Here is a 27,991-nt window from a genome sequence, read left to right as displayed (position 1 = left end):
TTACCTTTCACCCATCTGTTCCGGCATGCTTCTAATGATACCAGAACCCCTGGATCAATGGTGGCCGGCGAACGTATTCTGTGGTATTTCCCACAGGCTGTGCTTAATTCAATATTATTGCGACTGTAGTGATGGATGCCAGTTTTGGCCAATATGGCACCATCTTCTATTCCAGATTTCCTCAAGACTGGGCAGTCGTTGGCAAGGAGGACCAGTTTTGTTCTGCTATGTCTGATCATTTTCAGAGTCATTTGTACCTTAGCAGGTAATTTCCACTTTCCATAACAAGTTGGAGCCTAGAGTTGATTGACTCCAGTGCCTTCTTCATCTTCTTTGCAGCCACAATCTTCCTTTAGGTGCAGGACTGCACCAACCGGGAGTAGCTGCCAAGACGTCTGGAAGCAAGACAGATATGGTTAAATTTGTAAACGCCAGCCAAATTTTGAAGGCTATGATCAACTGACTAGTAAACTAGGCTTATGAGCTGTGTAACACTGAACAGCAAACTCAACCTTTTAAACCTGTGTTAGAATATATGGACTTCCTCCAATGCTTGATACTTGGAAGTAGAAAATACTCATTTGGATGTTTATGGATGTTTGAGGTTAACATTGATTCACTTTCTTTACATCTCCAGGGCTTATGGCAAATAGTATGTATGTAATAAATATTGAACAAATGAAGGTTTTTAAAAAATCACTCACATGAACACTCAGACATTGTTGGTGATACAGCCAATTTAGAAAGCAGAGGGGATAGTTAGGTAAATGTACACATATGTATGTGATGGTTTAATTTCATGTGTCAGCTTGGCAAGGTTCTGATGCCCAGTTGTTTGGTCAAGTATGAATCTAGATATTGTTGCAAATATATTTTTAAAATGTGATTAACACTTATAATCAACAGATTTAGAGTAATGCATATACCTTCTTTAATGTGGTAGCCTTGTCTGATCAGTTGAAGTTCTTTTTTTTTTTTACATTAATGATTTTGTTTTTTATATTTTTATTTATTTATTTGTCAGAGAGAGAGAGAGAGAGAGAGAGGACACAAGCAGGGGCAGCAGCAGGCAGAGTAGGCAGAGGGAGAAGCAGGCTTCCCTCTGAGCAAGGAGCCCAATGTGGGACTTGATCCTAGGACCCTGGGATCATGACCTGAGGCAAAGGCAGGTGCCTAATGGACTGAGCCACCCAGACATCCCTGATCAGCTGAAATTCTTAAGAGCAAAGGCTCAGTTTCTTGAAGTAACTCTGCTTCAAGACTGAAACATGGAAACCTGCCCCGAGTCTCCTGCCTACCAGCATGCCCTGAAGTTTCTGGACTGCAACATCAACTCTTATATCTCCATCTGTAGAGTAAAAGATGCCAGTTTCAAAAGTCTGTATGAATCTGTTTAATTGGAATTCTGGAAAAGCAAAACTGTTTGAATAGAAATCATCTCAGTTGTTTCCAGGGCCTGGAGCTGGGGAGGGATTGCCAATAGGAAAGCCTGAGCAAATTTGTTGGGCTGATGGAACCGTTCTATATCGCAATTGCAGTTATATGACTGAATGCATATGTCAAAACTCATAAATCTTTACATCCAATAGAGTATTTTCTGTACACAGATTATACCTTCATGAACCTGACTTAAAAAAACAGTCTTGGGGCACCTGGGTGGCTCAGTTGTTGTGTCTGCTGTCAGCTCAGGTCGTCATCCCGGGTCCTGGGGCTCCCTGCTCAGTGGGAAGCCTGCTTCTGCCTCTGCCTCTCCCCCTGCCTGTGTTTCCTCTCTCATTGTCTCTCTCTCTCTCTAGCAAATAAATAAATAAAATCTTTAAAATAAAATAAAATAAAATATAATAAGCCTTTTTATGGTCACTCTTAGACTTTTTTATCCTGTTGAAAGACATGGTAAAGAAATTAATTCTAATACATCATTTCTTTTTTTAGGAAGACAGAAGTATTAGATGGACTATAACATAAAACAGAATTTTTTGTTTTGGGGGGACGAGAAACTTTTGTCCTCGGAGGGGAGGACAAAAACTTTCTGTGAATTAGGCATTCTCATTTATTTGAGATTTGCTTATAAATTATTTTAGAGTAGGAACATTTTATAACTACTTACTGTAGTAGTAAAAATCAATATATGAATGTTAGGTTATATTCAGGCTTAATTGAAGCTACATTTAATATACAGTGATTTGCTTTTAAAATAGCTATACCGTGGGGTGCCTGGGTGCTTCAGTGGTTTAAGCCTCTGCCTTTGGCTTAGGTCATGATCCCAGGGTCCTGGGATTGAGCCCCACATCAGGCTCTCTGCTCAGCAGGGAGCCTGCTTCCTCCTCTCTCTCTGCCAGTCTCTCTGCCTACTTGTGATCTCTGTCAAATAAATAAATAAAATCTTTAAAAAAATAGAATAGCTATACCTTTTGACCTAGTGGTTTTCTGCTTAATAATTAATGTATTCTAGGAAAATAACGAGATTGGTTATTATCAAAAAGACAAAAAAATAACAAGTTTTGGTGGGGATGTAGAGAAAAGGAAACCCCCATGCACTCTTGGTGGGCATGTAATTTGGTACAGCTGCCATGGAAAACAGTATGGAGGTTCCTCAAAAAGTTAAAAAGAGAAATACCTAAGATTCTGCAATTCTACTTCTGGGTATTTATACAAAGGAAAAAAAAAAAAAAACACCAGTTCGAAGAGATGCATACACCCCTATGTTCATTGCAGCATTATTTATAAGAGCCAAGATATGGAAACAACCGAAGTGCCCTCAATAGATGAAGTGATAAAGAAGACATGTGAAACATTACAATGGAGTATTACACAGCCATCAAAAGAGTAAAATCTTGCCATTTGCCACAACAAGGATGGGCCTAGAGGGTATGAAGCTAAGTGAAATAGGTCAGACAGAGAAAGACTAATACCATATGATTTCACTTCCATGTGGAATCTAAGAAATAAAACAAATGAATAAGCAAACAAAAACCCCAAACAGATTCATAGATTCAGGAAATGAACTATTGGTTACCAGAGGGAAGAGAGTTAGAGGTGGACAAAATAGATGGAGGGGATTAAGAGGTATAAACTTCCAGTTATAACAACATAAGTCATGGGGGTGCAGTGTACACATAAGGAATATAGTCAATACTATTGTAATAACTTGGTATGCTGATAGATGGTGAGTAGATTTATTGTGGGGGTCATTTTGCAGTGGATAAAAATACCAAATCATAATGATGTACACCTGAAACTAATAGGCTATTTTATGTCAAATATACTTCAATAAAAACAAAAGAAAACAACTAGACAAGAGCAAAAGATATTCATGGAAATATTATTTATAGTAGTGGAAATAGGAGATCACCTAAGTAATTATCAGCAGAAGATTGGTGATATAAATGATGCTGTATTCACTGAAAAACTATAGTTTATATTGATTAGCAGAAAGAGGGCCATGATAAGCAGGCTACAAAATAGAATTCATGTTATTATTTCATTTAAAAAAATGCATGTGAGCATGTATACTTTCAGAGTATACTTAGAAAAAAGCTTGAAAGCCTAAAACAACAAAATGTGAATGGTAATAAATTATTCATTGTAGAATTGCAGAGCCATGTTTCCATATTATCTGCATTAAAAAATTAAAATACTTTATAATTAAAGCAAAAGATTATTTCTACTTTGTCAAAGGAAACAAGACTCGTCTATTATTCCCCACCCATCATGAAGTAATTAAAAACCAGAAAATAATTATTTGGGCATCTTATTAATGCAAAAAAAAATAGCCTCATTCATGTTAGTGTAGCTAATCCAGGAAGTTTAGCCTTTGTAAGTACTAAATGTGTAACAATGAAAGAAAAAATTGGAAATGTTGCAAGTTTTCATGGCGTGCAACAAAGGTATGTGGAAAATAATGCAATGGTTCAGAGACATCTCACCTCAGAAAATGCTAGCAAAAATAGACTCTCTGAAAATAATTACTGCAAATAGTTGGGCCAGGGAACCTCAACTCATTCCATACTGAGTCACAAAAAAGCCATGACACCCAAACCGAGATACTGAAATTATAAAAGGTGAGAAACAGCAGCAAAACTAACCAGAGAAGACACAACAAAAAATAATGTTGGAAATAATCGCCAAATATTTTGCTATGAATTTTTTAAAAATATAAGAAATTGCTTCTCTAAAAGAAGACCCAAATCAGAAATATAAGAACTTACGAAGGAGATGGAGGAGAAAAAGGAGGATATGGCCAGAAAGCAGGAGGAAATGAAATTTGGGGTACAGTTTATTCCAGAAATTTCAATATTGGTAGTATTTTAATATATTTCATTATATTAATATGAGGAGAAATTTATATAATTATCTTCATAGGTGCTGAAAATATGTTTAACCAAATTAAAAAACTATGTTCAATAAAAATACTGAATAAAATAGATATAAACAGGTTATTTCTTTAACATGGCAAAATGGATTGATCTCAGCTCAAAATCCAACATCCTGCTTCATGGCGGAACTTAGAAACATTTCCATTAAAGTCAGGAACAATATAAGGATGTGCCTTATCACTACCGTTATGTAACAGGGTGCCCAAGAATTTAGCTAATGTAGTTAGACAAGAGAAGTAAATTAGAGAGGTAGAAACTAGAAAGGAAAAAAGTAAAACTATTACTGTATATATATATATATATGTATATATATATATATATATATGAAACTACTAAGCCTTTACCTAACTTATTTTACTTGGTAGTTTCTTATTCAATTATCCTGAGTTTCCCAAGTTTATAATCATAACATCCATATACATATATATACATATATATATATATATATGTATATATATACCACAGTCAGACAAACGGAAGAAAAGCCCCATTTACAATAGCAACAACAAAAACAAAATTAAAATACCTAGGAATAAACTAAATAAAAAATGTCTAAGACCTATATGAAGAAAAAAAGTTTTTTAAAGATTTTATTTATTTATTTGACAGAGAGAAAGAACACAAGCAGGGGGAACAGCAGGCAGGAGAGGGAGAAGTGTGCACCGCCGCCCAATGCAGGACTCAATCCCAGGACCCTGAGATCATGACCTGAGCTAAAAAGATGATCTTTTTTAAAGACTTTATTTATTTATTTATTTATTTATTTATTTATGGGGAGGGAGAGGGAGCATGAGCAAGGGGAGGGGCAGAGGGAGGAGTAGAAGGAGAAGCAGACTCCCAGCTGAGCAGGGAACCAGATATAAGACTTGATCCCAATGACCTGAGCCGAAGGCAGACACTTAACCAACTGAGCCATCCAGGTGACCCTGAGACAGACAATCTTAAGCAGGCTCCACACCCAGTATGGAGCCTGATCTGGGCTCAATCTCACAACCCTGAGATCATGACTTGAGCTGAAATCAAGACTGCAACCCTTGACCACAGGGTGCCCTCAGGGATATAATATTTAAATGTGAAAAATAAAACCATGAAAGTTCTAGAAGAAAACAGGAGGGAATCCTTTGAAATCTTAATGTGAAAAAGCCCTTACAGCCTATGACTTAAAATCCAGAAGGTATAAAAGAAAAATTTCTTAAATCGATTACATAAAGGCAAAGTTTGCATGAAAATAAAACCAAAAGCAAAAAAAAAAAAAAAGTATACAAAGTGAAAAGATGGACAGCTGGGGAATAACATTTGCAACCTATATTATAGGTAATGGACTGGTCTTTCTAGTATATAAAGAGCTCCTAGAAATCGAGAGGACAAAAACTAGTAACCCAACAGAAGAAGGAGCAAGGAATGTGAACATCTGTCAGACTGCCAGAATACCCAGAGTCTGATAACGTGTTCTGTGGGAAAACTGTGTGGAAATGGCATTGTGGTACACACTGGTGGGAGTGTAAACCAATACATTGCCTACGGCAAGGTTTGGTAACATCTACCAAAATACATACAGTCACCTATAGCCTATACATACATACAAAATACATACAGTCACCTATAGCCTATACATACATACAAAATACATACAAGCACCTATAGCCTTTGACCCAGCATTTCTACTTCTAGAAATTTATGCTACAGATATTCTTACCCATGGGAAAAAAGTTGTTTACACAAGGTTCATTATTGCAGGATTATTTGCTAAAGGAAAAGGTAGAAAACAACCCAAGGTCTATCAGTGGCAGGTTGGCTAAACATACATACGTAGATACATACATAAAATAAGATGACATGTGAAATTAATCAGGACGTTATCTATGTGTTGATGCGCAAAGAGCCTTAAAAGATATTGTATATAAAAAAAGGTGGAGGACACAGTTTTGAGGGATGAAAAGTGAAAAATAAGATCCATATTTATATTTGTTTGTATATGCATAAAGAGATTCTGGAAAGAGGGATGCCTGAGTGGCTCAGTAGGTTCAGCGGCTGCCTTCCACTCAGGTCATGATCCCAGGATCCTGGGATCGAGTCCCACATCCGGCTCCCTCTTTGGCGGGGAGCCTGCTTCTTCCTCTCCCTCTGCCTGCCACTCCCCTGGTTGTGCTCTCTCTCTGTGATAAATAAATAAATAAATAAATAAATAAATAAATAAATAAAATCTTTAAAAAAGAGAGAGAGATTCTGGAAAGATACATAGGAAATTAAGAAAAGTAATGACCTATGGAGGGGAGGAAGCTGAAAACCTGATGTGACAAGAGTTACTGTTATAGATCATTAAGCTCTTCCATGAATGGTGCTGGAATAATTTGTTATGTATGCAGGAAAAAAATCAGATCCTCACTTCATACCATAAGCAGGTAAATTATAGAAGGATTGAAGATTTAATTGTAAAGTGAAAATCTTTAGGAAATTTAGAAGTTAGGGGCACCTGGGTGGCTCAGATGGTTAAGTGTCTGCCTTTGGCTCAGGTCATGATCTCCAGGTCCTAGGATTGAGCCCTCTATCTGACTCCCTGCTCAGTTGGGAGCCTGCTTCTCCCTCCCTGTCCCCCCTACTCGTGCTTTTTCTCTCTTTCAAATGAATAAATAAAATTTAAAAAAAAATTTAGAAGTTAATATAGAAGAATATATTTATGTCCATCAGGGTAGGAAAAGATTTCTTAGATGAGACACAATAAGCATAAAACATGTAGGGAAAGACTTTTGAAAGAATAATTTAAATATTTTTATTAAATTTCAGTCAGTTAACGTATAGTGTAATATTGATTTGAGTTGTACATACAGTGATTCAACAGTTCCATACAACACCCAGTGCTCATCATGACAAGTACACTTCTTAATCCCTATCACCTACTTCACCCCTGGCCCTTCCCTCTGGTAGCCATCAGTTTTAAACATTTTGAATATTAAAATGAAAACTTCTGGGCTCCTGGGTGGCTCAGTTGTTAAGCGTCTGCCTTCAGCTCAAGTCATGACCCCAGGATCCTGAGATCAAACCCCATACCGGGCTCCTCCCTCGGCGGAAAGCCTGCTTCTCCCTCTCCCACTCCCCCGCCTGTGTTCCCTCTCTTGCTGTGTCTCTCTCTATCAAATAAATAAATAAAATCTTAACAAATAAAATAAAATAAAATGAAAACTTCTGGACAAAAAAGACCTCAAATATGAATGAAATGATGTCACAAATAGGACAAAGATATTTACAACTCACACACAATTGAGAAGCTGATAGTATCCAGAATACTTCTTGAACATCTACAAGTCAATTCAAAAAGGAAAAGAAATCCTATATAAAAAATCCTATATAAAAATGGTCAAAGCACATAAATAAGTGATTCCTGAAAGAGGAAGCAAGAGAAGCAAATCAATGTATGCAAAGACGACCAGCCTCAGTTATAAACAGAAAAGTGCAAATTTAAAAAAAACACACAAAAAAAACCCCAAAACAAGAAACACCAAACCAAAAAACCCGAACTGATATTGTTTCACAAGCAACATTTTTAAAGAGGCAAAATTAGACAAAATTTTTAAAGGTTGGTAACTTGCACTGGAACGTTAAGTACTCTCACATAGTGCTCGGGCACATGTAAAGTTGTGCAACCAGTTTGGAGGGTAATTCGGCAATATTTAGTGGAGTTGAAAATGTTCATATCCTTCAATGAAAAAAAAATCCATTTCTAACTATTTATCATCAAAAAAACTCTCCTTTCCTTGCTCAAGGAGACATGTGCCTAAAAGTTCATTAAAGGGGGGCGCCTGGGTGGCTCAGTGGGTTAAAGCCTCTGCCTTTGGCTCAGGTCATGATCCCAGGGTCCTGAGATAGAGCCCCGCATCGGGCTCGCTGCTCAGCGGGGAGCCTGCTTCCTCCAATCTCTCTCTCTGCCTACTTGTGATTTCTGCCTGTCAAATAAATAAATAAAAATCTTTAAAAAAAAAAAGTTCATTAAAGGGTTCCTTGTAATCACAAAAACCTGGAAACAATCTGTATACTCGTTAACGGGAGAATGGATAAATCTTAATACGTTCATATAAAAGGATACTGAACAGTGATGAAATGAATGGCCTATAGCTACACAGATCAACATGGGTAAATCTTTTTGTAAATTAAAAAAAATTTTTTTTAAGATATTTATTTGAGAGCGAAAGACAGAAAGAATGAGAAAGCAGGAGCAGGGTGAGGGGCACAGGAGGAAGCAGACTCCCTGCTAAGCAGAGAGCCCAATTCGATTCCGGGCTCCATCCCAGACCTGAGATCATGACTTCAGCTGAAGGCAGAGGCCCAAGGACTGAGCCACCCAGGTACCCTGTTAAGTACATTTTTTTTTAAACTTTGTAAAATGTCTTCTTTCTAACCCCCTGTCCCTAGAAATAATTGTTCCTCCTTCCTTTCATCTTTCCTTCCTTCCTTCCTTCCTTCTTCTTCTTCTTCTTTTTTTTTTTAGCCAATTGGAAACCTCCCAAGCATAAGAACTGCTAAAACAGCAGTTCTTCCCACTGATTAATGTCTCACCAGTTGAACTCTTTTTTGTCCAAGGGGGTCCATACACTGTTTGCTTTGGTTGTATTAGATCACATTGATGAATCTATAAAGCATCCAATTTAGATCTGTTTTTCCCCCTGATACAGACTGCTAGGACCCCTTTATTTAAAACACTTTATTTACTTATTTTTTAAAATTTTATTTATTTATTTGACAGAGAGAGAGATCACAAGTAGGCAGAGAGGCAGGCAGAGAGAGAGGGGGGAAGCCCGCTCCCTGCTGAGCAGAGAGCCCGATGCTCCCAGGACCTTGAGATCATGACCCTAGCGGAAGGCAGAGGCCTAACCCACTGAGCCACCCAGGTGTCCTATTTAAAACACTTTATAAAACAAATATGACATTGATTGCTTTTGGTTTTGCAAAAATGACAGATGGTTAAAATGACTTTTATTTATTTTGTTTTCATATTTTTACTTGAATCTAGTTAACTAATATACAGCGCAATATTGGTTTCGGGAGTAGAATTCGGTTAATTACTTACATACAACACCCAGTGCTCATCTTAACAAGTGTCTTCCTTAATACCCATCACCCACCTAGCCCATCCCCCACCCACATCCCTCCATCAACCCTGCGTTTGTTCTCTATCTTTAAGAGTCTCTTATGGTTTGTTTCCCTCTCTCATTTCCCAAGCTCCCATACATTCATCTGTTTTGTTTCTTACATTCCACTCAGGAGTGCAGTCATAATGTATTTATCTTTATCTGACTTATTTCACTTAGCGTAGTACATTCTAGTTCCGTCCACATCTTTGCAAATGGCAAGTGAAATGAGTTTTTCTTTTTTAATTTTTAATTTTTTTAAAGATTTTATTTATTTATTTCACAGACAGAGATCACAGGTAGGCAGAGAGGCAGGCAGGGGGTGGGGGGAGCAGGCTCCCTGCTGAGCAGACAGCCCGATGTGGGGCTCGATCCCAGAACCCTGAGATCATGACCTGAGCCGAAGGCAGAGCCTTTAACCTACTGAGGCGCCCCGTGAAATGACTTTTAAATGGTGGCCCCACTGACCAAATTTTTTTTTCCTTCCTAATTACGTTAACAGCTATTTTGTTCTGTAATGAGCCGTTTCAACTCTGGCTGCCCTTGGATACTTACCAAAAAGAGCCAAATCTAGTTCCAACTCAGAACAATTGAATCAGAATCTCTGAGATAGTCAGTTTGGGCCATTTTTTCTGTCCCCATAACAAACTCCTCTTCTTCCTCTTCTCTTTCTTCTCATGGAGCTTAAGAAATAAAAATTAATAATGCATCTGAAGTTCATGATGGGGCCCCCTGCTTCTACAGAAGTGACCACTGTCCTGATTTCTTTTTTGACTTAGTAGATTTTTATAAACCTTTTGATTTACAAGACTTGTTTTCCTTCTTGCCACCTTCCAAGCACGTATATTGATGCTGCCAAACAGAGTAGCCCTTAAGTTATTTCTTCTTTTGAGCAATGTCCATAGACAGATGATCATTGTAATCAGGACCTGTTGTTTCTACTACAATTTCCTTACAAACTGATTTGCTGTATGCAAAGTCAACCCAGGCTAGAGTTGTTATTTAGTCCTTCATGGCTATTTTCGTCCCATAATACTATGTAGTAGGAATGAAACTGATTGCAGATATTTTAAGAGTAAAGAAAGTCTATTGAGAATTGTTGACAAAGTATGAAGTTTCCCCATTTAAGTTATATTTCTCAAGAAATAAGCTTCCAACATGGTTTATGAAAGCCAAGAAGGTGTGGTCCCAGTGAGAGTGGGACACTCCCTGGTTGCTCTGGGTTGTTCTAGGTCTTATGGCGAATGGACATGCATAATTGATATGAGTAATTGAGTTCTATGAGTAATTGTTATTTGAATGAAGGAATACACAGTTCTGTGGGATATTAACTGCAAGACACTAGACACTTTAGAATAAGACAATTAAGATGAAAAGCAAAGATTTGTAGCCAACATAAATGATTAAAAGAAACTAGGGAACTTCTTTTTAAAAGGGTGATGGGGAAAATGTCTCTACATTTCTACATTGTAGAAAGCCATTCTCTGAGGTTCAGGGTATTCAAATAGATGACTAATTATGAGAGTGAAAGGAATCAGAGTACCCCACCCCCACGGACACCACCTTTGCATATTTACTTTGAGCTGAAGACAGCTGAGAATCAACAGATGCAGAGAGAAGCCTCCTTAGAACGTCCTTTGTCTAAGAGCAGAAACTTCTGAAAAATGAGGATTGCCATAAATCCCCGCTCCTGGGAAGTTTTGCGGAAGAGTTCTGCAAATGGAAAGATTCCTCAGATGGAAAGTGGGCACCTAGATGGAGTTGCACACACAAATCTTATTAAAATGACCCTTATCTTCCATTAGTTTCCCTGTATATTTACCTTTCCACAATTTACTGTCCCTACAAGGAATCATTTTTTTTCTGTCTCTCTTTTTCAAAAATTTATTGCCCTTTGTTAAAATGGTATATAAGTATCTAGGGCTTTTGGGGTTTTCATTCCATTCCATAAGACCCATCCCCATATGCATACATAGTAATCTTTTTCTCCTGTTATTCTATTTTTTTTTTCAGTCTAATTTGCAGGGTCCCATTTATTGAACCTAAAAAGCAGAGGGAAAAGTTTTTTTCCCTCCCCTACAAGAGTGAATATCAAACAATCATAATTTATTTATTTATTTTTAAATATTTGTTTATTTATTTATTAGACAGCCAGAGATCACAAGTAGACAGAGAGACAGGCAGAGAGAGAGAGGGGGGAAGCAGGTTCCCTGCTGAGCAGAGATCCCGATGTGGGGTTGCATCTCAGAACCCTGAGATCTTGACCTGAGCTGAAGGCAGAGGCTTAATCCACTGAGCCACCCAGGTACTCTAAACAATTATAATTTAAAATGAACAATAAGGGGCGCCTGGGTGGCTCAGTGGGTTAAGCCTCTGCCTTCAGCTCAGGTCATGATCTCAGGGTCCTGGGATCGAGCCCCACATCAAGCTATCTGCCCAGCAGGGAGCCTGCTTCCCTTCCTCTCTCTCTGCCTGCCTCTCTGCCTCCTTGTGATCTCTGTCTGTCAAATAAATAAATAAAATCTTTAAAAAAATAAATAAAATGAACGATAAGAACTAAATTTAAAGAAACTTTTTTTTTTAATTTGGAAAAAAGCTTTAGAAATATTTTTGTGAAGATTTGGCCACTCATTTGAGGGATGAACAGAGTAGCCAAAAAATCCTTATTTTAATTTAATTTAATTTAATTTAATTTTTTATTTGCAAGAGAGAACACATGAGCAGGAGGAGGGGCAGAAAGAGAGGAAGAAGCAGACTCCGCGCTGAGTGGGGAGCTTGACATGGGGCTCGGTCCTGACCTGAGCTGAAGGCAGACACTTAATAGACTTAGCTATCTAAGTGCCCCTCCTCTTATTTCGATGGAAGTTGGAAAAAAAAAAGGGTTTTCTGCCATGACCTGGAAAAAAAACATAATGAAGTCTGTGGCAGAACACTGTTCCAAGCCCCTGAGTTGTCAAAATCATAGAACCCATGTTGAAGAGCATCTGTGACAACTGAGAATTCATCCTGGTAGCACAAATAACCAATCAGAACAGACCATCTTGTGTAATCAACCCACTGTTTTCAAGTGTGAGTAATGTAATGTACCATTACAGTTCCAGTAATGGGGTGGGGGGAAGCATTGTAGTAACCTGGGCTCATACTGTGGCTTCTCCAAAACTTTTTTGGCCCTTCCAGGATTTTCTAAAATCAGCTATGAGCAACTTTATTTGGCTTTACCCAAAATGAATAATCTTGAAGCTATGAAATAAAAGACAAAATCTGAAGGGAGTTACCTTGAAGAGAAATTATCATTAAAATATATGTGGACCGGGACGCCTGGGTGGCTCAGTTGGTTGGGCAGCTGCCTTCGGCTCAGGTCATGATCCCAGCGTCCTGGGATCGAGTCCCACATCGGGCTCCTTGCTCGTCAGGGAACCTGCTTCTCCCTCTGCCTCTGCCTGCCATTCTGTCTGCCTGTGCTCGCTCTCTCCCTCTCTCTCTCTGACAAATAAATAAATAAAATCTTTAAAAAATATATATATATATGTGGACCAATGACAACATTACGAGAAATGGTTCGCTGTCTCCTAAAACAATTTTGCTAATATTCATTGAACATTTATTGGGTGTCTACTGTATGCCACAAATTACAAAGTTCTCAAAGAGACAGACACTCATTTGGATGTCTCTTAACCACTAGTATGTGGCAAAACTGGTCTTGAGACTGAGAGCTGCTCTGACGTGTGAGCCAGCACATTTCAGGCACACTCACAGCTGGACCTTTATCCCCAGCGTTTTTTGGCAGACATTTCTTGTCTATGCCAGTCAGCAGTGTATCTCCATCCCCGTCTCATGGTTGACCTATTAGCAAGAAGTCCAATTACCTCAAGGGTATTTTTCTTTGCTTTGCTTTACTTATCTGCGTTTCCAGATTTTTCTATCACACAAGACATTGCTTTCGTAATAAGAAATAAAGTCATTTTAATTTTAAAAACCTAATGAGAGAAGAGCAATGTTTAACCACTTGACCGTGATTTACAGGCATGAAGACAGCTCCATGCCCAGGGGAGGAGTTGTGAAAGGAGATTCTTATCACTGAGCAGAGCTCCACGGTGTTTGAATCTGAGTTTACTTGTTTCCACAGTAGCAGCCAGGCCATCTGAGAACAGGTGGGTTGACTTTCTCTGTTGAATATATGCCCATGATCTTGTAAATTAAGTTCTTGTCCTATGTGGCTTTATGGGACAAATGACAGAGAGAATTTGAACCAAATAAAGATTATCCAAAGAACAAAATAATCAAAACAAAAATATGGAAAAGTTTGTTTAAAAATTACTCTGTAAATAATTATATATCCTACCCCCAAATTTGTCTAAGTGCAAAGGGCTACAAAATGTTATCATGAATATTTCCCAGAAGAGATGGTCCTATTGCATCTTGCTCTATGTTTATGTAAGTAAGAAGTGATCAACTGACATTTGCTGAGTTTTATCTTGTTAAAATTGAAATTACACCTCAACACTTTGAGTAAGTTAATAAAACACTGTTAGGGGTGTTCCTGAGGAAAGTAAGCCTGTGGTGGCTAAAGTAAATCTTTCTAACCAGAATATGTTTTTCCTTTGATTCTCTGCCTTTAGTGATCATACCCCTTGGACAAGCCAGAAGTTTTTTTTCTTCATTCACTCAGGAGCTATTAACTGGGAGCTCCCTAAATGCAAGATTACCTGCCTGTTGAGTATAATAATTGAGCAAGCATTGTGTTTATAAATTTAAAGCATGTCACAAGGAATTTGACTCTGACTCAGTTTCCCAAATGTGTGACTAGCCAATTTAGGACTTTCCCTAATAAAAGTGAGTCATTAACCTGTACTTCATTTGTTGAAGGGTGTAAAACAATGTCAGCTTTTGGGGAACAGCTACAATGTACCTTTCCTTTCTTTCTTTTATAGAAAAAGTGTCCTTTTTTGTCCTTGTTCAAACCTAATTTTTGTACTTCTGGTCTCTTCATGGTAACCAGTTCAATGAATTTTCACTGATATCTGTCCGACTTAATGTAACACAAACTACACATCATGTGCTCTGGCTGGTGGTGGGGTTCAAAGACAAAGGCAGCTCCAGCAGCTCACACAGGTTTGGCAAGTGTGATGACACATGTCAACTGGAAGTAATGGGAGGAATAGTCCATTGGGAAGAAGGGATGTTGGGGAAGGGGTCCTAGAGGAACACCAGGTTGCTGTGTACCAGGTTTTTGTATCTGATTTTTATACTGATTTCAAGAGGCAGATGTGAAACACTTCAAAATTAGCACCCCTAAAACTGAACTCATTAACTTCTTTCCCATATCTGTCTTCCTATGTTTCTGCTCTGGCGACCATCCTCTCTTGTCACCTCTGCCCATCTAATCATCTGAGACAGAAGCCAGGGCACCACCCCGGGATCTCTTTCTTCCTCTTCCCTGACCTTCTTCAGGAGCTGGAGCCAGCCTGCTGGGATCACCGTGTGGGGCTGGCACTTTGGACTGGCCATGGATTTCTGCCCGGTCTCCTGGGATGATAGAGTGAGGTAGAAATTCTGTCTGGAGGGGCGCCTGGGTGGCTCAGTCATTAAGCATCTGCCTTTGGCTTAGGTCATGATCCCAGGGTCTTGGGATCGAGCCCCACATGGGGCTCCCTGTTCGGCGGGAAGCCTGCTTCTCCCTGTCCCACTCCCCTGCTTGTGTTCCCTCTCTTGCCGGGTCTCTCCCTGTCAAATAAATAAATAAAATCTTAAAAAAAAAAAAAAAAAAGAAATTCTGTCTGGAGAAGTCAAGTATGCAGCTAGTAAGACAGGATTGAGCTCAAGACAAAGATGAAAGCTACAAACAAGGAAAGGGGTTGGAGGCTGCGGGGGTCAAAACCAAGACAGTCTAGGAGTGAACAGCAGGCTGAGAAGAGTGGATCAGAGGTGAGAATTTTTTAACAAGGGCGGGGCGGGGCTCCACTTCCCTTTTAAGTCGGGGTAAGCCATATTACTGATCGGTACAAGAGCACAAACAGGATCTCTGTATCTTAGTTGCAGCATTTAGAAGAAGCTCTGCTCTGGTGCTTGGTCTATGAACACAAAAAGGTTGTCAGAATTGAGAATCATTAAAAAAAATAAAGAAAGAAAGACAAGCAGATTTTAAATATTTATTCAAGTTAAAACATTGATTTCCCAAACTTGTAATAGATGTCCAAGACCTCCCCTTCAGATTTGAGTCTACCTTTGGAATTCCCACCCACTGTCTTGCTTGAACCATCCCCTTAATTTCTACCATCACAAAGTTCTTTTCTTTTGTTAAACTTTTTTTTTAAATGGTTTCCTCACATTACTACCTTTTTATTTTTTTAGATTTTATTCATTTATTCATGAGAAACAGTGAGAAAGTGAGGCAGAGAGAGAAGCAGGCTCCCCACAGAGCAGGGAGCCAGATGTGGGACTTGATTCCAGGACCCTGAAATCACGACCTTAGCCGAAAATAGGAGCCCAGCCAACTGAGCCACCGGGACACCACCCTACCATCATAAAGTTCTAGTAGGCAGTGCGGGCTGTCACCCAAACTCCAAAATGCCACACAAAGGCCTGGACCTTCTGTCAGTCTCTCATGCTTACTGCAACAGAGTTCATACCAATAGTACCATCTACAGACCTGACCCATAGCCGCTGTTCATATGTCACTGCTTTGCTATCTGCTGGTCCCTCAGGGGAAACCCATCTCCACCCAAGAAGGCCTGGTGAATTCTTCCTACTCAATGCTTTTTATTTTTTTTAATTATTTATTTATTTGTTTTCATTTTATTTTTTATTTTATTATTTATTTATTTTATTTATTTATTTGACAGAGAGAGAGAGGGAGAACATAGTAGGGAGAATAGAAGAGGAAGATACAGACTCCCCGTTGAGCAGAGAGCCCAAAGCAGGACTCAATCCCAGAACCCTGGGATCATGACCTGAGCCAAATGTAGATGCTTAACCGACTGAGCCACCTGGGTGCCCCCAAACATCAGTTTTTAGAATGGTTTCGGAGAAACACTGGATGGCTGCCTGATGTGTTCTCTAGAACACAGGTATCCATGTTATTGGTTAAGGGCAGCTGAAGGGAGTGTGGAGTAGTGAGGGAGAAGGACTTTCCAGGAGAAGGGGACAATTTGGGCAGGAGTTCCCAGGTTGGAAGTGGTGCAGTGAGTGAGGAGACCCAACTGAGATGTGGGAACACCAAGAAGTGAGGTCAGATGACAGAGGTGAGATGAGATGACAGAGCCCCTGGAAGACTGAGTGGAGAAGTATGAATTTAGTGTTAGAGAGGGAAGTGCTGACGCTTCACTTGCTGACTTCCTGACTATGGCCACAACTCATGTATTCAGAAGAACATCTTGTACTTCCAAAGCAATTTAAAGAACATGTGCAGGATGGGGTAAGAGGAAACACCAGGAGGCCGGCCATATTTGTTTTCTTCTGTGGAAAAGAGAGCTAAGTGTTCAGCACAGTGTTCCCCTCCGACACAGTGTGTGCCCCTAAAGGGTATGATGAAATTGCTAGTCATATGTTCCTTCTGTGAATTCATATTGTTGACAAGCCCTATGTTCTACCCCCAAGTCCCCCCAGAATCACAGGATCCCATGACTCTCTAATGGATGCCAGATCCGGGTGTCTGCCCTTGGGCAAAAATAACTGAGCAATTGTAGATTATTTTATTTTAAGCCAGCTACTGGGAAGAATTTCACTGTTCCACCAAGGAACCATTGTGACTTGGACTTACCTTTGTTGTATTTTATTTTTGGGGTTTAGGGGGTGAAGGCAGAGGGAGAGGGAGAGAGAATTTTTTTCTTTTTTGTTATTAAAGACTTTATTTATTTATTTGACAGAGAGACACAGCAAAAGAGGGAACACAAGCAGTGGGAGTGGGAGAGGGAGAAGAAAAAGCAGGCTCCTGTGGCGAGCAGGGAGCCTGATGTGGGACTCGATCCCAGGATGCTGGGATCATGACCCAAACTGAAGGCAGACCTTAACTGACTGAGCCACCCAGGAGCCTCAGGAGAGAGAATCTTAAGCAGGCTCCATGTTCAGTGAATAGCCTTGATCTCAAGACCCTGAGAACATGACCTGAGTCAAAATCAAGAGTTGACGGACTGAGCCACCCAGGAGCCCTGTCCTTGCCTGTAAAATGGCGTCCTTTGATTATAGTTTGTATTGTTTCAACTCCAACTATTTCAGATTATCTAGATAGTTTCTAGGCGCACTAAGCACACATTTAGGGGAGCATCCCCTGGGTTTTCTGCCTCCCCTTTTACCTCTTGGAGTCTCATTAGTGTTCAAGAGCCTTGAGGTCAGGGACTGTGTATGTGAGATGGGTCACTGCTTCCCCTGGAAGCTTCGCAGGGCATTCAGTTTCATTCAACACAGAGAACATACTGCCTTGCCATTTATAATAAGGCTCAAATTCTTTTTTTTTTTAATTTTATTTTTAAGTAATCTCTACACCCAGTGTGGGGCTTGAACTCACAACCCCAATACCAAGAGTGGTGCACCCCACTTACTGAGCCAGCTATCGCTGCTCCCCCGCCCCCTCCCTCAACTCTGTTAAGAGAGGGAGACTAAATTTGAGTTTGCAGCCAAATGCCTCATTCTGTGGAGTTATGGTTGTGCTTTTTTCTTCTTTACAAGAGATTGCTCAGAGCAATGTTTTTCCCCAGCCATTCTGAATTCCACTCACAAAGCTGTATGGAAATCTGAGAACTGCAAAATGAAGGAATGAGTGTGTAAGCTTGTGTGAGTTGTATGTATGTGTGTCTAACATTCTATGTTCCCTGGAATTTTTTGAGTGTGTAGGTCAGAGGGATGATCAAAACACCTAATTGAAAATATTCTTCCTGGGGAGCCTGGGTGGCTCAGTCGGTTAAGTGGCTGCCTTTGGCTCAGGTCATGATCCCAGAGTCCTGGGGTCGGTCTCCCTGCTCAGCAGGGAGCCTGCTTCTCCCTCTCCTTCTCCCCCTCCCCACTGCTTGTGCTCTCTTTCTCTCAAATAAATAAATAAATATTTTAAAAAATTCTTCTAGGCATACCATGTTCATCCCAAACCTTAATTAGTGATATAAATTCAAGTGGCACTAAGCATTATAAATAATATTCAGATTTTTTTTTCCTCTATAGCCAGGTCGATTTCTTTCTCATATCTTCAGGAAGTGTTCCTCTTGACAAGAAAACACAACATGTCCCTCATTAGGTTGCTCTTGGTCAGTTTTTGTTATTTCTAGTACAGGCAGTCTCTACTTTTGTACATAACATGCTCTTGGAAATGTGTTTGTAGGTTGAGTACCCGAAGGTCAAGTGAGAGACTCACATGCAAGAAAGAGCATTCCATTCCCAGGGGCCTAAAATCTGTCAGGTGTTTGCAAGCAAATGGGCACCTTGCCCGGGGTGAGGGTGAGGGAAGACGGTAGGTGCAAGAAGGTGCTGGGCTCAGTCAAGAAGTGCTAGACGGACTCCCCAGAGCATGGGGACATGGGGGTTGAGGGGAGGAGTAAGCTCTAGGGCTCCAGAGGGCAGGCGCTGTGGGGTCTGTCATCCTTGGAGGTCAGGTAGAGACAGCAGTGTGGCCGTGATAGGACCTGGAGGAGGGGTGTCTTATGCTGACCTGAATGGTGATGTCATATGTGAAGACAAACATCTTTCTCCTTTTTGCCCAAGACTGAGGCTCTACAGTGACAGTAGCTTATAGGTGATGTCATCATGTGAGAACTTGAAACCCTCATTGGCCAGCTGATACATCAGATGCAGGCAGATGCTTTAGCAGTAGGAGTACATTAAAAACGAAGACGATTTGGGGTGCCTGGATGGCTCAATCTGGTTAAGTGTCTGCCTTTGGCTCAGGGATCCTGGGATCGAGCCCCGCATCAGCCTCCCCTGGAGCCTGCTTCTCCTTCTCCCTCAGCCCCTCCCCCGGCTCGTGTGTGTGTGTGTGTGTGTGTGTGTGTGTGTGTGTGTGTGTCTCTTTTGCTCACTCTTGCTCTCAAGTAAACAAATAAAATCTTAAAAAAAAAATCACAGACAATTGAGGGCTTCTGTCTTAATCTCTTTGGGCTGTTACAACAAAATACCACTATTAACTATTACTGGCACTGTATGACCCCCCAGGATTGTTTCTTCTAGCCACCAATGTGCTGATGATTAATTACCCGAGGATGTAAGGGGAATCTTCTGCAGATTTCCAGATTTCTCTCTCTCTCTGCCACTCCCCCCTCTCCAGTACTCTGCCCTGTGAAATCCTGCTAACTTCACCTCCTTGGGCTTTCACTTGTTTCCTCCGTTCAGGGAGACTCGGGCTTTAACTAATTTCCACCACCCTAAGCGGCAGCCTGGAAACTCCTTCCAGGTACTACGCTTGGACAGTGATAGGGCTTCATTTGGTTTGTTTCCTATCTCTCAGGGACTATCCTGCACGGCTTGACATACAGTGTCTGAAAAACATAGCTTCCATGCACAATTATTACACACATTTTTTTACTCATGCAGATGGATAGATCTGAGCCTTCTTACTCTATCTTGTTGAGAAGCAGGAGTCGCTTTCTTATTATTTTTGAGGCTGGCATAAATAATGGAACTGCTCCATTGGAGCTGCAGTGTGTGTGTGTATTTTCGTGTTTGTTGATAAATGTGTGTGACCAGGGGAAGTGATGGGGAAAGGTCACAGGGGTCAATGTCATTTGTTTCTTTTCTTTTTTCTTTTTTTTTTAAGTTTTTAAAAAAGATTTTATTTATTTATTTGATAGACAGAGAACACAAGTAGGCAGAGAGGCAGGCAGAGAGAGAGAGAGAGGAAGGGCTTCTTAGTTTTCCACTGGGGAATGGGTCTGCGCATCAGGTAACGCAGGAGACCCAGAATAGAAGAAAACAACAAAAGAATGGGAGAGGACAAAGAGCTCTGGCTTCTGCAGAAACTGGAAGAGAAAGGGTTAGGTGAAACCAGTGTTGGGAAGGAAAGCCTGGACCTTTGAAGTTCCTTTATGCTGGTATTGGTGCCCCTGACTGTCCTGGCATCAGGGTCACACATGTGGATCCTTTCTATCTGTCTCTGGATCCAGAAGACAGCTGGCCTCTGGCATTTGGGAGGCCGGACAGGGCAGCAAGCAGTCCTCTATCCATTCACATAGCGAGCACGATGCCAGGACTCTGTCCCAGGACCCTGAGATCATGACCTGAGCTGAAGGCAGACGCTTAACTGACTGAGCCACCCAGGTGTCTCTCATTTGTTTCTTAAAAATTCATCTTCAAATGCATTTTTTAAAAAGATTTTATTTATTTATTTAACAGACGGAGTTCACAAGTAGGCAGAGAGGCAGGCAGAGAGAGAGGAGGAGGCAGGCTCCCTGCTGAGCAGAGAGCCTGATGTGAGGCTCGATCCCAGGACTCCGGGATCATGACCTGAGCCGAAGGCAGAGGCTTTAACCCATTGAGCCACCCAGGTGCCCCCAAATGCATTTTTGAAAAGTGGTTTTCTTTTAAGATAGGAAAATAACATATGCCTAAGTAAATAATGTAAATATAGCACAGATAGTATAAAGTACAAGTTAAGTCTCTTGCATGACTCCCAATTCTATCATTCAGTTCCATCCTAAATAAGCCTCAGAATGAGTCACAGCTAACAGTTTCTTGGTATATTCCTACAAAGTTGTTTCTGAATGGGCGTGGAATGTTATGTTTTTGTGAAATAGAATTCAAGCACAGTATAGTATTTTTGACACAAATGATCATAAGAGAGATAATTAAAAATTTTAATATTCTATCATTTCTTTGAGAACTAATATATTTATTAAAGTATAATTTTAAGTTTTATCTTTTGAGATTTGTTTTGATTACATATTTTAAGGAAAGGTGAATAAAGCTAGAGCATTTTCCAGGCAGTGCTCTATTAGTTAATATGTTGATAAACTAAGATCTTTTTATTAATATATTAAAATAGTAAAATAGGTACGTATTTTATAATTTTTCTCTTAAAGATTTTATTTTTACATAATTTCCTTTTTTACTTTTAATTTTTAAACTTCTTAAACACTTTAAGTGATTTCTACACCCAACATGTGGCTTGATCTCATGACTCCAAGATCAAGCGTTTTATGCTCTACCCTGTGAGGCAGTCAGGCACCTCTCACTTTACAGTTTTTGAAAAAGAACACAGAACTATAGAGAAATTAAGAATGATCTGGAATCCTATCACCCAGAGATGAGTCGACCACTATCACTATTTAATAATTCTTTTGTTAATTAAATTAGCAGAAAACGTCCTTACCCTGATAAAATTACAAGACACTGCATGCAAGGATTATATCGATTGTCTGCAATACGTACCTAATAAGCATTTGCTCTTGTCTCTGTCTCTCTCTCTCCTCCTCCTCTTAAATGAGTTACCATGCTGATAAGGTACAAATGATGTTTGGTAAACATGTGTTGACCAATGAATTAAGTAGGGCAGTTGATTTCATGTATTAATTCAAAAAATATATTTGTTGAACAAAACAATTATAGTCCCTGCCCTCATGCAATGTTTACAGTTTCAGGAGTGATTAACAGTAATAAAATAATCATATAAACAAATATATATCTAGAAACTGTAACAAATGCTCCAAATGAAAAAGGGCATGAAGGAGGTATAACAGGGACCTGATGAAGCTCGAGGGGCCAAGAAGGTTTTCCTGGAAAATTGGTTTGTCAGTGTAAGAATCATAGTGACAAAGAATGGGGGAAGGGGCTTGTGGTGTAACATATGCAAAGGCCCCAAGGCAGAGGAGTCCAGGGCAATAGAGAAGACTCGTGTTCTGAGGCACAGAGAGTGGATTGGAATAGGCTTTACGAATTAAAGAGAGACCAGAGTAGAGAGGCCACATTCAAGATGTGGGCTTTTAACCTAAGAAGTGGTATGAAGCATGGCATTTGGGTGGCTCAGTGAGTTAAGTAACGGACTGTTGATTTCCGCTCAGGTCATGATCTCAGCGTCACGAGATCGAGCCCTGCATCCAGCTCTGCTTGAGACTCTCCCTTTCTCTCCCTCTGCTCCTCCCCTGCCCTGTTCTCTCTCTCTCTCTCTCAAATAAGTAAATAAATCTTAAACAAAACAAAACAAAAACACTGGCGTGAAGCCCTTGAAGGATTTTAAGAAAAGAGGCATCAAAATTAGATTTATGTTATGAGCATATCCTTGACTGCTTTGCAGAAAACGGTGGAAGGAAGCAAAAGTTAAAGCAGGGGGACCAGTTAGGAGGCTGTTGAAATAGAACAAGCAAGAGAGAACAGGGACTTCAGCTGGCAGGGAAGTAGTTGAAATGGAGGTAAAAGTCATGGTAATGGGACATGGCTAATGGTAATGGGTAATGGGGTAATGGGTAACGGTAATGTATGAAAGGGTGAGGGAAGCACTGAGGATGACATCTTGGCATTTGGAATTCAAAAGTGTGCGGGCCAACAATGGAGAAAAAGAATTACACACCCTAGCCAAATGGGATCTATTCCAGGAATGCAAAGCTGGTTCTGTATTCAAAATCAATCAATGTAATCTACCATATCAACAAGCTAAAGAGAAGAATCATATGATCATATCAGCTGATACAGGAAAAGTATCTGATAACATTGAAAATCTATGCAGGGTGAAAAGTCTCAGCAAGTTAGTCATGAAAGGGAATTACCTCAAACTGATAAAGAGCATCTACAAAGAGCCTGCAGCTAACCTCATATTTCGTGGTGAAAGGCTGAACACTTTCCTTCTAAGATTGGGAACAGGACGCCTAGGTGGCTCAGTCGGTCAAGTGTCTGCCTTCAGCTCAGGTCATGATCTTAGGGTGCTAGGATCCAGTCCCACATTGGGCTCCTTGCTCAGCAGGGAGCCTGCTTCTCCCTCTGCCTGTCATTCCCCCTCCTGCACTCTCTCTCTAACAAATAAATAAAATCTTAAAAAAAAAAAAAAGATAAGATTGGGAACAAAGCAATATGCCAGCTCTCACCACTCTTATTCCACATCGTACTGGAAGTTCTAGCCACTGTTTTTTTTTTTTTTGCAAGAAAAACAAATAAAAGGCATATAGGATAGAAAAGAAGAAATAAGCCTGTCTCTATTTGCATATAATGTGATCCTCTTTGTAGAAAATTCCAGGGACTCCTGGGCGGCTCAGTCAGTTAAGCTTCTGCCTTTGGCTCAGGTCATGATCTTGGGGACTTGAGATCCCATCCTGTGAGGGTTTCCTTGCTCATTAGGGAGCCTGCTCCTCCTTCTAGTGCACTCTCTTTCTCTCTGACAAATGGATATATAAAATCTTAAAAAAAAAAAAAGAAAGAAAGAAAATCCCAAGGATTCTACAAAAGACTCCTAGAACTAATAAGTGATCAACACACAACACTCAGAGCATTTCTGCATACTAAGGATGAAAATGCAGAAATGGATATTAAAAATGCAAAACCATTTATGATTGCTCCAAAGAAAATGAAATACTTACGTATACACTTATCGAAACATGTATAAGTTCTATATGCTGAAAATTACAAAATGCTGATTAAAAAAATGGAAAGACATACTGTGTTTTGGGTTGGAAGTGTCAACATGGTGAAGATGTCAATTTTTCTCAAATTATCTATAGGGTTAATGCAATTCCTGTCAAAATCCTAGCAAGCCTTTTGGCAATAGAGTGGAGATTATCCCCAAATTTGTGGAAGATCATAGTCCCTCAAATAGCCAAAACATCCTTTTTTTTTTTTTTTTAAGATTTTGTTTATTTATTTGACAAACAGAGATCACAAGTAGGCAGAGAGAGAGAGAGAAGGAAGCAGGCTCCCTGCTGAGCAGAGAGCCCGATGTAGGGCTAGATCCCAGGACTCTGGGATCATGACCCGAGCCAAAGGCAGAAGCTTTAACCCACTGAACTACCCAGGCACCCCAGCCAAAACATTCTTGACAAACAGATTATGGAGGAGGAATCACTCTTCTTAAGGCTTACTATGTATCTGCAACAATGCGGTTTTGGTGCCGGGATAGACATACACGTCAACAGCAAGACACAGAACCCAGAAATAGACCCACACAAATGATATTTGAAAGGTGCAAAAGTGGGTGCCTTGGTGGCTCAGTAGGTTAAGCGTCTTTCTCTGGCTCAGGTCATGACCCCAGAGTCCTGATATAGGCTCCCTGCTCAGCAGGGAGTCTGTTTTTTCTCTATCCTTCCCCCCTGCTCATGATCTGTCTCTCTCTGTCTCTCAAATAAATAAATAAAATTAAAAAAAAAAGATGCAAAGCAATTCAGTAGAGAAAGTATAGCCTTTTCAAACCTGGGTTTGAAGCTACGGGATATCCAGAGCCAAAAAATGAAACTCTACCCAAACAAAAGTTGATCTAATACAAAAATTAAAATGGTCATGAGCTGAAATCTAAAACTACAAAACTCTGGGGAAAAAAATAGGAAAAAAATTTTGTGACTTAAGACTAGACAGTTTTCTTAGATGATTCATGAGAGGAAAAACTGATCAACACGAATTTATCAAAATGAAAAATTCTGTTCTGTGAGCACCCATGTGAAGAATGTGAAGAGACAGGCTATAGAAAGGAAAAACTATATGCAAATCACATACCCAACAAAAGTCAATCTAGGATACTCTTAGAACCCAAGAGCAAAGATAGAAACAATCCAATTAGGAAAGGCACTAAGGCATGAATAGACATTTCACCGAATACAATATATAGAGGGCAAACAGACCCATGAAAAGATGTTCAACACTACCAGCATTTGAAGAATGCAAGTAAACAGTACAGTGAGTTATGATTAGTGTTCAAGAGCAAAAATTCAACCGAATAAATTTTAGAGATCGAATTAGTTATATTGATATACAAATCAGGCAATATCTCCTCTTGCAAATAAAAGGGAGTTCCAAAGGGCTACAGAAAAAGACAGGTTTTTTAAAGGTAGAGTTGGAGTGGGGAAAAAGAAATTATTAGCAAAGAAGCCATTGGTTGAGGCAAGGTCGCCCTTCCAAAGGGCCTCTCAGTATATTTCCTAGTGTTGACCAGGAAATTGCCACGTTGACTGGTTAAAGGTTTCATTCCTGCGGGGTTAAAACTGTAGTTAGGGAGGATGTTAAATCGGTTTATTGACCTGGGTGGGGCCTTAACCTAAGTGACAACATTTTGGGCCTGTGGTTTTCTTTCTAATGGTCCGTACTGGTCAGAATGGCTGAACCAGGGGCGCCTGGGTGGCTCAGTGGGTTAAGCCGCTGCCTTCAGCTCAGGTCATGATCTCAGGGTCCTGGGATCCAGCCCCGCATCGGGCTCTCTGCTCGGCAGGGAGCCTGCTTCCTCCTCTCTCTCTCTCTCTGCCTGCCTCTCTGCCTACTGTGATCTCTCTCTGTCAAATAAATAAATAAAATCTTTAAAAAAAAAAAAAAGAATGGCTGAACCAAAACATGGTGACACCACTCAAACATTGCTGAGGGTTTGAAACAACTGGGTCACGCACACATTACCCGTGGTGATGTCAAATGGCAACAGCTGCAGTTTCTTATAAAACTAAACATCCCATTACCGTGTGACCCAACAATTGCACTCTCAGGTCTGTAACCCAGAGAAACGATAGCTGATGTTCATACAAAAACCTGTACGTGAACGGCCATAGCAGCTTTATTTGTAATCGCCCAAACTGGAGGTCCTTCACCAGATGAGTGGTTAAACAAACTGTAGTTCACATATCCCCTGGGGTACTGCTTAGCAGCAATAGAACAATCGATCTATACATCAACAACTTGGGTGAGTCATGAGAACACTATGTTGAATGAAAAAAGCCGATACTCCAAAATTACATACTGTATAATCCCACGCATATAACATTTTTGAAATGACAAAATTTTATTTAATTTTTTAGTATTTTTAAAATATTTTATTTATTTATTTATTTGAGAGAGCGAGAGAGCACATGAGCAGGGAGGAGAGGTAGAAGCAGGTTCCCCGCTGAGCAGGGAGCCCCATGCAAGACAGGATCATGACCTGAGCCGAAGACAGATGCTTAACCGACTGAGCCACCCAGGCTCCCGAAATGACATAATTTTAGAAATGGATGACAGATTATTGGTTGCCTGGGGTTAAGGATGAGGGTTGGGGGTGTGGGGGATGGAACGGAAGTGGGTGTAGTTATCAAAGGACAACACAAGTGATCTCTGTGGTGTTGGGATTGACTGCTCAGCTAACTGTCGTGGTGGCCCCACAAACCTACACATGCCAACAGCTCTTCAGAGAACAAAATGCACAGACATATGCGAGGACAAATGAAATTAGGGACATCTGGAAAAGATCAGTGAATTTCACCAATGCCAATAACCTGGATGGGGTTCTATACTCTAGTTTTATTTTTGCTTTTAAATATATTTATTTGAGAGAGAGTGAAAGCGAGCACAAGCAGAGGGAGCAGCAGGCAGAAGGAGAGGGAGAAGCAGAGTCCCTGCTGAGTAGGGAGCCTGATGCAGGACTTGATCCCGGAACTCCAGGATCATGACCTGAGCCCAAGGCAGTTGCTTAACCAACTGAGCCACCCAGGTATCCCTATACTCTAGTTTTGTAAAATGTTACCATTGAGGGAAACTGAGTAAAGCGCACATAGAATCTCTCTCTAAAAAAGGGGGGGTGTGCCTGGGTGGCTCATTCAGTTAAGCCTCTGCCTTTGGCTCAGGTCATGATCCCAGGGTCCTTGGATGGAGCTCTGCTCAGTGGACAGTCTGCGTCTCCCTCTCCTTCTGCCCCTCTCCCCACACTCATGTTCACTCTCACATGCTCTGCTATCTCTCTCTCTCGATAAATAAATAAATAATCTTTTTTTAAAAAGTGGATAGCGGGAGCATTATTGAAAAGAACCATGGTCTGAGACTATCAGAATTGTCTGAGTACATCAGAATAAACTAAAATTCTGGGCACCTGGGTGGCTCAGTCTGTTAAGCGCCTGCCTTCGGCTCAGGTCATGATCCTGGAGTCCCTGAATCGAGTCCCACATCGGGCTCCCTGCTCAGTGTGGAGTCTGCTTCTTCCTCTGACCCTCCCCTCTCATGCTCTGTCTCTGTCTCTGTCTCTCTCTCAAATAAATAAATAAAATAAAATAAAAAAAGAATAAACTAAAATTCTTATGACAGCACTTTGGACTTTAGGATATGACCCCAACTTACATTTTTGGACTGTCTTCCATGGCAAATTTGGGCAATCCCAGCATCTTAGCCCCTCTGAACAACTTGCCATTTCCCAAAAATGCTTAGGGCATTTCAGCATAATAGGGGAGGGTGTATGGCTCAGGGAATTAGTCCCCCAACCCGGCTATGCGTCAGAGTCTTACCCAGCATAGTGCAGGGATCATGATATTTGCTTGGACCCTGCAGTCATCCACGAACTTCAGTTCTCACCCTTAGTCTAGTTGCTTACAGAAGTACTTTTCCCAACAAAGAATGTTCTCTCCTATTCTGGTGCTAGTGATTAAGATAAAGAAT

The 27,991-nt window shown here is 40.4% G+C and overlaps 1 pseudogene; it reads right to left on the bottom strand.

The window, feature by feature from the left end:
* Positions 1 to 27,720, bottom strand: LOC111156588 (annotated as a pseudogene).
* Positions 27,721 to 27,991: the final 271 nt, after the last annotated feature.

This window comes from Enhydra lutris, unplaced genomic scaffold (genome assembly GCF_002288905.1).
Source record: "Enhydra lutris kenyoni isolate GAN:26980312 unplaced genomic scaffold, ASM228890v2 scaffoldscaffold47, whole genome shotgun sequence".
Classification (NCBI taxonomy): Eukaryota; Metazoa; Chordata; class Mammalia; order Carnivora; family Mustelidae; genus Enhydra; species Enhydra lutris.
This window is presented reverse-complemented; position numbering and strand designations above follow the sequence as displayed.